At 30.0% G+C, this 13,549-nt stretch overlaps 1 protein-coding gene and 1 long non-coding RNA gene across 3 annotated transcripts in view; one reads left to right on the top strand and one right to left on the bottom strand.

Annotated features, from left to right (window-relative positions):
- LOC106679510 (galactosylgalactosylxylosylprotein 3-beta-glucuronosyltransferase 1) overlaps positions 1 to 13,549 on the bottom strand; it is a 156,731-nt gene that overhangs the window by 99,083 nt on the left and 44,099 nt on the right. The window lies entirely within an intron of this gene.
- Positions 1 to 13,549, top strand: part of LOC136796903 (uncharacterized) — a 31,340-nt gene that overhangs the window by 15,988 nt on the left and 1,803 nt on the right. Inside the window, exons 2-3 of one of the 2 annotated variants that reach the window (XR_010844698.1) lie at positions 3,708 to 3,808; positions 3,908 to 4,009. This is a non-coding gene — a long non-coding RNA (uncharacterized lncRNA). Of the gene's footprint in view, positions 1 to 3,707; positions 3,809 to 3,907; positions 4,010 to 13,549 lie in introns of those variants that run through there. The other variant, XR_010844693.1, reaches the window with a different exon arrangement.

Here is a 13,549-nt window from a genome sequence, read left to right on the forward strand (position 1 = left end):
ATATAATGTACGAAACATCATATACAATTCACGTAAAAAATATCGCAAAATCTAAAAAGCTCAGTTTTTATCGCAAAATTTTCACTATCATTTTCGTTGTTGAAATAAACAAAAAGAAATGTGTCTGCCTGTAGTAAAATTTGTGTTCGAGTATGATCAATTAAATCCTCAATCCAAAAAAAAAAGAAAAATTGTTATTAATAGTGGGGTAGCTGTACTGACCCCTGTACTTGGTAAATATTTTGGAGTCTAAATAAAATTTGTTTTTTTTCATTTTTTATTTTATTAAAATTTTATTTATTTTGTTCTTTTATTGTTTACCATACTTCCTCAAACCATGGATGATTGCGGGATTGGTCGACAAAGAAGCAATTTATTTAATGAACTGATCGGCATTGATAGCGGCTCAACTAGGAGAAATAAATGACATCCTTTTCTTTTGAAATTTTTGAAGACATCATTTATCGTTCCTGGGTATCGATGTATTGACCTTAGTCAGTGTTTAATGCTAATAGGTTGTTTCAATTGTGAAAAAGGGAAATGGTTTTCAACAGCGCACTATATCTACAAAAAAAATCAGATATTTTCATAATAAATAACTTATTAATTTATAAAATATTATATAACTCATTATACTTTATAATAGACCATATCTGATGCACTTTACTTGAATACGTAATAAAAATCTCCATAAATTAGCTCAGTGAAAAGACTTTATTGGGATCCTTGATAAATAATATCATTCCTTAAAGTATCATAAATTATACAAAAAAAAAATTAAAAATAAAAGGTGGTTCAAAATCTTAAAAGAAGGAATATTAAATTTATAAATTATAAATATGTCCTACAAACTTTTACTCGTCGGTTCTGGACTAGTTAACTTTTTAAGATTTGTTGGTTATCACTTTTAATTTATATTTATAAATGAAAGATACTTAAAATTTATTTTTATTAATTCTATAATAATACGTAAACATTATTAGTCAAGTTCAATAGACTGTTTTATGAGCCAAGGTTTATAATGCTGTACGTTTAAATTTTTCTATATTGATAATTTTGTATATATTTTTAAATGTGAGGAGAATAGTGAAAAAAGGACAAGTGTCGGCCTTGAACATTTGGCATTCCCTAGCAATTATCCCTGAGTTCCTCTTCTTCACCTAAAAAGTGACGTACCAAGAAAAAATTTTTTTGTATTTTACTTTATACATATTTGGGTTTTATTTCATAATACATGAAAAACTTCATTTTTTATTCATTGTCATTTTGAAAAATTAAGCATATTTAAACTTGCTAAAGTAATATAATATATATAATATAGATTGAGATTTTTCATTTTGAGTAATTCTTTTCTTGTAAAATTAATTAATATAATTTTGTTATTGAGTTTAATAATTACAGATAATTTATTATGTTTTTTATGTATTTAATCAGCTAGTTTTATAATTTTTTTTCTCTGTATCTAAAATTATTTATATGAAATTTTAATATACGTTTTAATTAAGTGCAGCCACATTACATTATTGTAATATTACAATTGCCTTATAATTTTTCTAAAGGGACTTAGTCCCAGAATAATAAACTATTTTTCATTCTATATTTTAAATTGGTAACAGAGTTATACAAAAATCTGGTGATGTGTGCGTTTCACACCATTTTCAATTACCACTCTACTTTGAATTGAAATTAATCTTCGTTGGTTTCTGAACAAATCTAAATATTCCTTCATTATATATAAACTGTGTCAATAGTATTTTCAACTTATCTCACTAATTTTCTAAATGAGCCTCGCACTTAACAGATTGACTAACTCTAATTTCAACTGTTTTCAAAAAAGTACTTTAATATTTTATTCTTTTTATTTTTCAGTAATTTATGTCCTTATTCAACAATCAAATAAATTCATATATCCTTATACCATTATTCAGTCACTTATACTTATTTTATTTCATCATAATTTATAATTTATTCATTATGTCATATGAACGACGTTTCAAGTTCTGCCCATTGTCAAGTTCTTACTAGTAATTTTTTGACATATCTCAATTGAATCAATTTTTTGGGTATACCAAACTGAATATATGTCTTATAATTTTTTTTATCCTTATTTATTTCTTGTATATTAGTGTTGTTTTTTTTTCATTTTAATCTCCTTGAAAATAGTATTTTTTTTTCACATGTCCTATACATATTTCAATTTATATATACGAGTACAGTGCCCATAGAAAGTATTTGCACACTTTGGTTTTTCTTTATATAATGAATTTAAATTATAATAATTTTTAATTATTTTTAAGCACCAAAGAAATCCACTGTTCAGGACCCTTACACCAGCGCCCCCTCCGGTGCGTTGGCAACGAACCTGATAAAAACTCAGAAACGACGTGCCTGCGCACGAATTTAGGGAATAAGTTTTTTTTAGGTTTAGTGTAAATTTCAAAACTAATGTGTGCCCCAGCACATTATAAAATTCGAAGAACGCCCACTACAACAAAAATACAAGTCAAAAACTCCTTAAAATGTAGGCCACTACAGAAGAAGGAAACAGTGCAGGATCGGAATATATATTCATGCTAAAAACTATCAATGAAAATCATAAATAGGGTTATGGAAAAAAAGAAAATTAAAAATAATTTTTAAAAAATAAAAAATTAATAAAATAGTTTGAGGTTCCTTAGTAAAAACTACGATTGAAACTTGTAAAAAACAGTATAAATTCAATTAAAAATATTGATCATAATAACAATTTATTTAAACACCAAATACTATGAAGACACCACCTCAAGGAACATTTAAAGCAAGAATGGGAACAAATATACATGGATTTAATTAAAAACTTCGTCCACTCATGCCTCATTGGGAAATCATTTTTTTTTTTGGTAAAGTGATACTCTGCTCTTAAGTATTTATTCACTGTTCAACTATTACAGAATCAATACTATGAATGTTAAGTGAAATTTAAAAAAATTAACTATTTAATAATAAGACTGACATGAAAAAAATCATCAGACTGGCGAAACAGAAAAAGGCTCTGGGCATGCGTCCGCCAATATAGTCCATAATTCTGCTAGTTAATCTTTAACAGTGTTAGAACGTACCATATATTTATACGTTTTCGCCATTCTCTGTTCCCTTCAACAATTGTATATGCTAAACTCTTTGGCTTTCCAACGGTATATAATACTACTCTTATTTCCAGAAACAAGTTATTAATATGTGAAACTATTACCATGAGCATGAGACATAGCTAACTGAATTCTTTTCAAGGTGTCACGTCGTACTCCTCGAAGGCCAGCAGTGCAGGAAAAAAGATTAACAAGTGCACCTGAGAATGTTAAGGGCCTCTTCCGTTCCTCCACAATCGTCTTTATTCACATAATAATCGCTTGTTTGATTACATTTATTAAGATTTTTATTTACAATTTACTCTTATATTAAAATTTTCAAAATTGGTTGTTTAAACATTATTCAAGTTGTTCAACTGTTTGCTTTGAACAGCCCTGATGAAGCCCTGCAAAGTGGGGCGAAACGTCGGAAAATAAATAGTTGTAAACTATTTTTGTTTATCTTTAAACATTATTCATTTTTTTTATGAATTTTAAAAACATTAGTTCAAGAATATTAAATAACATTAGTTCTAGAAATAATACCAATTATCTTTAACCTTATTTTACTGTTATACTGTAAACAAAGTTTATTTTTTTCAGAACTCCTATTATCAAAAATGTAACATAAATTACAACAAAAAACAACGGTTTGAAGTTTCTCCTTTTTCTGTTGCGTTGCAAAATTTCAAGCAGGTTTAGAGGTACGTATATGGGATGTAATGACATTCGTGGTGTGTCATTCCTTTATGTGTGTTGACAAAGAAGTATATAAACTCTTTTAATGATAATTTATGGGACAGATTTTTTCAGAAATACCAAGAAAGGGGATCAACGGTTTTAACCAAATTTTATTTGATGATTCTACATGCAAAACTATTGCACACTTGTCATTAGCGCATACATTCTAATACGCCGTAGGATGCAAAAAAAAATATATATATATATAAATGTTTGAAAAATGGCGTTTTATACTTTTTTTTAAAATTTATCATTCTACTATAAAAAATAAGTTATGATGGACTAGAGCTCATAATCATAAAACCCAGAGATTGAAGTTTTAATGTACCCTAACCAAGCTGAATCCGATATTTTCAATTATGTTCAACATTGCTGTTTATTACTGTGTTATTTAATTTACTATCACTTGAGTTCTATCAATTTCAATTTTATTGTGCATTTTTAGTATCAATTACCTTATAAATAAGAAACAGTAAGGATCAGATTTTTTTCCCTTAAATTTAAATGAAATTGATTTGAAAGTTATTACACAACCAATCTATTTGTTTTTTTTGTTGTTTTTTTTGGTGTTGGTCGTATTAAATGTATACGAAAACCAAAAGATAATTCCAGTAAAGTAGATCAAAAAAATTATTAAGGAAAACGGCCAGATTTAGCTTTAGGTTTCTTTGGAACTCTTAACTACCAATTTTACAAACATCGAAAAAAATTAATTTGATCTTAATATGGAATACGAGAAACATCACAGGCTTATTTAAGTTAAAAAAAAATTATTATTTTTTGAAAATGTAGGATAATAAGAATACAAAATTATGAAAAACGTCCTTTTTAAAACATTTATATATTTTTCTCAACTAAAAATTGGTTTTTATTTATTTTTTTTCTCGGCCTACCATTTTGGAAGCCATTTTTGTGATTTTGTATATATTTAGACTCAATTAATAAAATTTACTGAATATATTTCTAGTTCTTTTCATTTTCGAAAAAGAAATATTTCGAAAAAGGCCCCAGTTGAAGCAACTTTTGGTTTTTGGCAAAGCGACTTGTAATTTTTTATACACATAAAGTCATTAAATACGATCCATAAACTTTTGTTCTTATTCTGCACAAAAAAAATCGATTGATATATCATAACTTAAAAAAATTCTAAAAATACGTAAAATATTTTTATACAATTAAGAAATTTTGGACGCATGTATTCAATTTATTTTGTATATAGTTTTAAACTATTTTTAATATTTAGTATCGCACAAAAAGAGTTTCATTGAAATCGGTGTTAGTACGTGTTTAGCTTCCCCTTGTCAGTAATTGTTTTTCTTTGTTTCACATTTCACAATAAGTATTATATTCTCTTAGCAGGTTACACATTTATTATGATCGTTGTCAATAAACGATTGAAGAAAAATATTTTTGTTTTTTGATTACCAGCGGTGCTATCTACACTGCTATAAAAATTCTGCAAAAGAGTTGTCGAACTCTTTTTAGGTCAGTGATAAAATTAAGATATAAATTATGTTAAAAGGAGGAAGTTCAGTTACAATGCAGTAAATACTTTAAGTCTTTATAAAATACTAATTTATAAGTACTTGAGTGAGTATATACATAAAATATTGATTTCAAGGTCCCATTTTATTGAATTTATTTTTACTGTTTGTGAATTTTTTTTAAGATAAGAAAAAAAGAAATAAGAAGCGTAAAAAAATAAAAAAGTGACTAAAATGATTTAGTTTATTAAAATAATCTTCGAAAGACTTTATGGAATCTTAAATAGCAGTTCTGGACTAGCCATCAACCTTTCAATTCAGACGTTCATATATTACTTTATATCATCTATTATATTATTAATTTTTAATTATTTAATTTTCTTATGTGTATATTGTATGAATAAATACTTGAATATGACGGATTTTTTTAAATAAAAGCTTTTATGAAATAAAAACTATTGTAATTGCTGGTTATGTCCTCATTGTCAAAGTAAAAAATTCGTAAATTAGTGCAAACATTTCAAATTAAAGTTTAATTATTGACGTCAAAGTTTTATTTGAGATTGGTTTCATTTGAGATCTAACTAAAAAACAATCAGATTTGTAATTATATAATATTACATATTATAATATAATATAACGCGCGTCTTCCAACCTAAAGGTTGTCAGATCGAGTCCCAGTCCCACCCGGGCTTTTTTCAAGCATAAAATGATACAACCATTTCCTAATAATATTAGGAAATACATTGCGCGAGGACTTAGACCTCCATGGTCTATCGCCCATATATATAATAATGATAATTCATTTTTGGTTTTGAAAATGATAATAACCTTTGAGAGGAGCGAGTAGCCAAGAGGTACGGCATTGTGCTACTAACTCCAAGGATCCAGGTTCGAATCGTGCTGTGGAAGATCATTATTATATGTTTTATTGTAGCCAGAGTCAACCTTGTGAGTTCGGGAGCCCCCCGGAGTCCACTCAGCCTCATGGAGTGGTAAAGAGATTTACCCCTTAATAGGGTAAAAATCTGGCAGTCGAGCGTAATTCTCCCAAATCACCTCCTTGAATATCCATTGGTCTAGTAACAGTACTTCTTTCTTTACAAAGTACTGCTCCCCTCACCCTGTATGGGTTGAAGCGCTACAGATTTAATTTTTTTTTTCAATAAGATTTGAGATTTAATTTCATTACAAAACTGGAGGATTAAAATAAATTCCAATAAATCAACATGACTGTTATAAGGCCTATCTGGACATACGGAGTTGAGCTATGGGGCTCCACTAAACCATCTAATTCCTCTCGAATCCAATCCTTACAGTCCCTTACTTTGTCACAAATCAAATCATCCATCAGGACCTCTATGTCCCCTATGTTGACGGCCAGAACCAGATACCAATCCTTCCATAATAAACTTCCCAACCGCCCAAACCAACTCGTTTCTAACCTGGCTTCTACTTCACTACCTATTAATTCTCCTAGGCGTCTGAAAAGAAGATGGCCTCGAGATCTTCTCCGTAGAAATGTTTTTGGAGTTCTATCACTCGGTAGATTCTCCACATGTTTGTATCATGTCATAATTTCACTTACAGCAAATTTACTTGATGTGTATATATGTATACAGTTGTAAATAACAATAAATAAATTATTAAAAAAATTTCATTAAGTGTAAGCAATAACACTATCAGCTCATGAATGTTGGTGCACCTATTTTCCTAGCTTTAAATAAGATAGACTCTTACGAATCAATGAAATGAGGAGAAACCTGGAGATTGAATGTAAATACTAACCACTTAATGTCCCAGTTTCATCATTTTTTTTTAAAGCATTTGCTGTATGTATTTTACTGAATATTGTTTCGGCGTACATGTTGAGATATTTAAAGGTTGAATTTAGGTTGCCTTTGTGTAAAACTATCTTCAGAACTATAGAAGAAGAATGATAGGTTGAAATAAGCCAATACTAGGTAGGACCTTGGTGTTAAGTTAGGAAAACTGCTATCAAGCATGGAAATTACATAGGTCACGCAACTCTTCTGTTACTCGTTCATTATCAGCGGCAACCTGTTATATCAAACGACTTCAGTACAGCTCTACCGTATGTTTGAAGTTTTATAGTAAATTAAAAAAAAAAAAAATTGTGGAATAAAATAGTGAGTATATTCGTAAATCAGTAAACACTAAATTTGAGTCTGGAATGCCAAATTATATGTAAATAATAAAAGAAAAAATGGTTTTACCAGATAAAATTGGGCTCTTAAAAAAATGGAATGGTAATTCGTATTTTAAGTAAAATCTTTGCAATTTTCTTACTTGTTACTAAATAACTTCAAAACCTGAAGAGTAGCCATGGGCGTTGAGGGTGGCAGCTACCCTCACATTAGAATTAAAAAAAAAAATCATTAATTTAATAAAAATTAATTTTTTTTTCAAGAAACCTATTGCTATAACTTATAAAGCACTGCTGTAATTATTTATGTCTGTATTTTTTTTCATTTCCTCTTTCCGCGGCGAAAAGTAACAACCTGAACGACCATAGCTTGCCCCCCACTAGTTTTGATTCTGGTTATGCCCTTAAGAGTAGCTCGTTTTATGTTTGAAGTCAATTAAATTCGCTACAATTTTACTACAATCTTAGTTCTATACGATCATTACTGTGATAACACAATCCTCTATAAATTGATCATTTTCCCCCTAAGCTTGTTGTTTTTTTTGTACACTTCATTAAAATAGAATTAGTTTATTTAGTGTTATTTATTTATTTAATGTAATATACATCTGTATCAAATAATAAATTCAATAAGTGAATATGCAGAATGTTTCATTTACACTCGAAAATCTTCGGAAGGAACCTCCAGCATTAATTTAAATTATAAGGTCCCGTGGCCATCTCCTTTTCAGACTCCTCGGAGGATTATCAGGGATTGTTAAGGATGGGAGATTAAGAACTAATGGGTTAGGATGGGTGGTTTTGAAGGAGTTTGGAATGAAAAGACGCATATCTATTTAGGGCCAAATCCGCAACGAAAGGTCTATGTTGATGCGTTTATTTGTAACGTAATAAGGAGCATCAAGGATTGTACGTAGGATTTTGAATTGTAAGGATTGGGTGCGGGAGGAATTTGATGGTTTGGTAGAGCTTAATTCCATATGTCCAAATTGGCCTGATTATCATAGTGTATCGTAGTTTTTTGTAGTGAATGGGAATATTAGAGAGTTTGTCAAGTAGGTGTTGTAGCAATCAAAATCTACGAGCAGTTTCTCGTTGTTTCAGTCTTGTATGTGGATTCCAAGTAAGTCTCTTGTCAAGATAGAGACCTAAGTACCGAATATGTTCAACAGGCGTTTAAAATAGAATAGGTACTTCGTACAAGTATGGAATGTATTATGTATACTTTTACTGAGTCTTGCTGAATTAAGAAACCTACACCCGGTAAATATAATTCAAGTTATAGCATTGCGGCGTGTAAGGTTGTGGGGCTTAGTAACGAGCGGATCCCTAAAATGTTAATAAACACTGAAGTAACGGGTAAGCGTCCGAGGAGTAGACCGAAACGTAGATGGGAGAATTGTGTTAAAACTGATTTGGTGGAATTGGTTTTGGACGGGCATCACTGGAAAGATATATGCAGAGTTTGGTGGTATTGGCATCGAACCTTCGGGTTCGTTCGGCCTCCATTATTATTATTTACTGAGCCTTCTCACTTTGATTGTCTTGTGGCATTATAAAGTGTTGATATCAGTCCAGCTAAGGTGGTACAGTCTAGCTATAGCCTAAGGGTACACAATAGAACGTGAAGGGACCGTTCCGCAGGTAAAAAAATGCTTTACTCCCTACCAAAAAATCTTGTAATGGTCTCATTTATTTTCCGAAATGCCAAAAATATTCCTTCAACAAGAACAGTCCAGGTAGAAGGAATTTGAAGTAAACTTAATTAGTTTTCATTTCGGCCCAAGATGTTTAGTCTCAGTGATTATTTTAAAAATGACAATAAACAAAAATAATGAAAAGTAGGATTGATGAGAAAAACTATTCAAGTTACGAAGGAATGCTGGTATTAATTTACTTAAGAAAGCTGAAATCACATGCATAGATACTTTAAAAAAGCTGCTCAGTGGAGGATTAAATTATCTCTAAAAAATGTAGGGTGAGAGTAACTTCTTCGGAATTGGTAATATCTTGGCTGCAGTGACTATGTAAACCACTCCGCAAATTACATTATTTTTGCATATTCAACATTCTGAATTTTCATTTTTAAAATATGGTGCAATGCGCGCAATATACAACCTCCACTTGTCACTTTACTTCGCGTTGAAATTAATATTAGCTAATAGTTTTAAAAAAGAAAAATGGCGTTTTGCCTCGGAAATACATCTCCTTACTAACTGTCAAAATTAGCCATTTATTTGACGAAATGACTTACTACAACTTCAAAAGTTTTTAGTGTATATTTTCAATAATATTACCGCAAGAGTATTTCAAAAATATTTCAGTTTACTAAAATTTATGTTCCTCTCTTAACAATGCTAAATTTTTGGAAAATGAATATTGAAAGTGATTTTATGGAGTTAGTTATCTTGTCAATCGAAATGTTCATACATAGGTTAGGTGGAATTTAAAAAAATATTTAATTTCATTTTCCTATGACTAACGTACATGAGTTCACATACAGACACCACACGCACACCTTTATGAGGGACAAGTCTTGATATTTTTCTCAGGAGACCCCAAAATGTGTAAATTGAGTAAAACGCAATATTTTCCCTTACTGTATATTAAATATATAGGTAAGTGAAAGTAAAAATTTATTGTGTGCATTCTCAAAATTAGAGGATTAAAATTAATTCCAATAAATCCCACCAAATCACATTTAACCTTCGTCGTAAACCAATGACCTCTTGCCCTACAGTATCCTTTAATAATACCCCACTTATTCCTGTCGAACAGATCCGTTACTTAGGACTATATCTCGACAAACGACTGACATGGAATTCTCATACAAGACTGAAAAGACAGGAAACTGCTCGTCGATTTCGACTATTACAACATTTACTAGACAAACGGTCTAAATTTCCAATCCATTACAAAAGACTGATCTACATGACTATAATAAGGTCTAACTGGACATACGGAGTTGAGCTTTGGGGCTCCACTAAAACATCAAATTCCTCCCGAATCCAATCCTTATAGTCCAAAATCTTTCGTAAAATCCTTACAGTCCAAAATCCTTCATAAAATCCATAATGCTCCATACTTTGTCACAAATCAAGTCATCCATCATGACCTAAATGTCCCATATGTTGCCGATTTGGCCAAAACCAGATACCATTCCTTCCATGGAAAACTTCCCAACCACCCAAATCCACTTTTTTCTAAACTGGCTTCTCCTTCATTACCTAATAATCCTCCTAGGTGTATGAAAAGAAGATTATGAAAAAATTATGTGCATTCTGTTTTTTTTAGGGTGAAGATTTCGAATATGATTTTTGCTAAATGTATTATTTATTTATTATGAATTATTAATGATTACAGATTCTTGTAGTTATTTTCGACCTAATTCGTTTAAAAATAAATATAATCTCGTCATATTATGATGTATTCGGAATGTCGCAGTTCAGTTTAGAAGAACCAAGGACTCTTGAAGTGGCTAATGTTCTTTGTGGTTACAATTACTTTTGTTCACACTGAATTGATCGATTAATAATAGTGACAGCTAACTTTTATGTTAGTGCAAATGCAAGCGTTTTCAAAACCCGATTGGCAAGACGGCAATGCGAACTGATGAAGCAACACATTGTGCCTGGGAGCAAACAGTTGGCAGAAATTACGACTCATTATGGCTAATGGATTTTCAAACAGGTTGTGAATTTATCATAGTTATCTCAAGTAGTTAGTTCTCTGTCTTCTCAGTTTTGCATCTTAGTTCAACTTTCAAAATTTCTTTTTTCTTTTATATAAAAGTTTTTATTTGAAAAATATTAGCATTTACAATACAATAATTATCACATTGTTTCGGGATACACCCTTATAAAAATAATTTTTTAAACATGTGCTAAGGCTAACAGTTTGATAGAAATAAACTAAATAAATAAAAATTAAATATGTCGTTATTAATTTTTATCCATGCAATATATCATTGGCTTATTTCACAGTAGTGGTAAATACATTTCCATTAGCTTTAGGAAAAATACAGTTAAATATTCTCTTTTTTAAGAAAATTAAAATTTTTCAATTATTTTTTTGACTGAACGAATTTATATTTTATACCTAAATCTGTCAAGTCAAAAAATTAATTAAAAGTTGTAATTTTCCTAAAAGAGAGAATTTTTAATTGTATTTTTCCTAAAGTTAGTGAAAATGTATTTGGCACTACTGCGAAGTAAGCTATGAGTATGTTGATCGTTTACGTTTGTGTTTACATATCGTTATTTTTGGATTGTTGAATTTTACTTATTATATATTTTTTCAATATCTTAAGACTGGTACTTACTTATTAAATAAATCAAATGGCATCCTTGTTAATTCTCAAAACTCTTTATTATGTCAACAATCCAACGTTTCGGCCAATTCGGACATCCTCAAGGACAATCTTTTTTTTTTTTATTTATTTATTGATATTTACAACTGTATAAAAAATACAACAAGTAAATTTGATCATAATGATGTAGTACAGGATGTAGAGAAACTACCCAGTAGTAGAAGTCTAAAAACAGTTTACAATATAAGGTCACGAGGCCATCTTCTTTTCAGGCGCCTCGGAGGATTGCCAGGAATAGAAGAGGAAGCAAGGTTAGAAACTAGTGGGTTTGGGTGGTTAGGGAGTTTATTATGGAAGGAATAATATCGGATTCGGGCTAGATCGGTTACATAAGGAAAATTTAGGTCTTTATGGATGGTTTTATTAGCAACAAAATAAGGAGCATTGAGGATTTTGGATTGTAAAGATTGGATACGAGAGGAATTCGAAGGTTTAGTGGAGCCCCAAAGCTCAACTCCGTATGTCCAGATGGGTCTTATTATTGTCATGTAGATCAGTCTTTTGTAATGAGTTGGAAGTTTAGACCGTTTGTCTAGTAAGTACTGTAATAGTCGGAATCTGCGTGCAGTTTCCTGTCTTTTCAGTCTTGTGTGAGGATTCCAGGTTAGTCGTTTGTCAAGATGTAGTCCAAGATAACAAATCTGTTCTACAGGGGTAAGAGCCACAGGACAATCTTAAATATAAATTTACGCCTCACATCCAAATTTAAAAATGTTTTGCAGGCTATTCTGCCCAGGTCATTAATTAAAAGTCAAATCACACTAATTTTTCCCCAATTTTTTCACAACTTCATTAAGTTTTAAAACTTTTAATTTTAGATTAACTTACACTATCAACTATCATACAAATATGTTCAATGCCGAATTGGCCGAAACGTTGAACTGTTGACATAACAAGGATATCATTTGATTTATTTCATTATTTTCTTATATTTAATCTTTCATTTTATTTATCATTCAGTTCATATACATATACCGTTTTTATTATTATTTTTATTTATTTCGGTATAAATTTGATTTTTTATCATTATTACTTATTGCCCAAGATCGTGCCAGACTATAATACTTATAAATAAATTTTAAAAAAAATCCAAATGCATCTTAGTTTTTCTTACGTAATATGAATAGTTATTTACAATTCTGGGCATTTGTTAGTTAAATCAGTAAAGCTTCTTATGGGGCACGTTTATAATATTATAGATCTTAGTGCTGATTTATAGAATATCAATTTATTTCTATAGGATAGTTTTGATATTTTATTAAAATACGGAAACATTTTGTATATTATTTTGCTAATATTAAAATAACATGCTTGCTGAATAACGTTGTCTAACGTGACTTCTAAGTAATATGCGGACTTGACAAAAGAGGTAGGAGAATAATTTAAAACTATGCTCGAGGAAATCGCCGTAAAAATAGATCGTCGTTTTGTGAAAATTGTTGCTTCTATTTTTTTTTTTTTTTTTTTTTTTTAATGTTTAGATTTAATCCCCATTCTTTAAAGTACTTCGATGTTTTTTTGAAAGCTTGTTTCCGTCTATTAGTGTTCGTGTCAATACAACGCTGTATGATCGACAAAGAGGGCCATTTTTAACTTTTATAATTTTTGGATAGTCATTTATGGATAAATTGAATAATTTGATATATAGTCGACTTTTAAATTTTCTTAATTATAGTTTTTATTG

The sequence above is a fragment of the Halyomorpha halys genome, unplaced genomic scaffold (genome assembly GCF_000696795.3).
Source record: "Halyomorpha halys isolate HHAL.00 unplaced genomic scaffold, Hhal_1.1 Scaffold207.1, whole genome shotgun sequence".
NCBI lineage: Eukaryota > Metazoa > Arthropoda > Insecta > Hemiptera > Pentatomidae > Halyomorpha > Halyomorpha halys.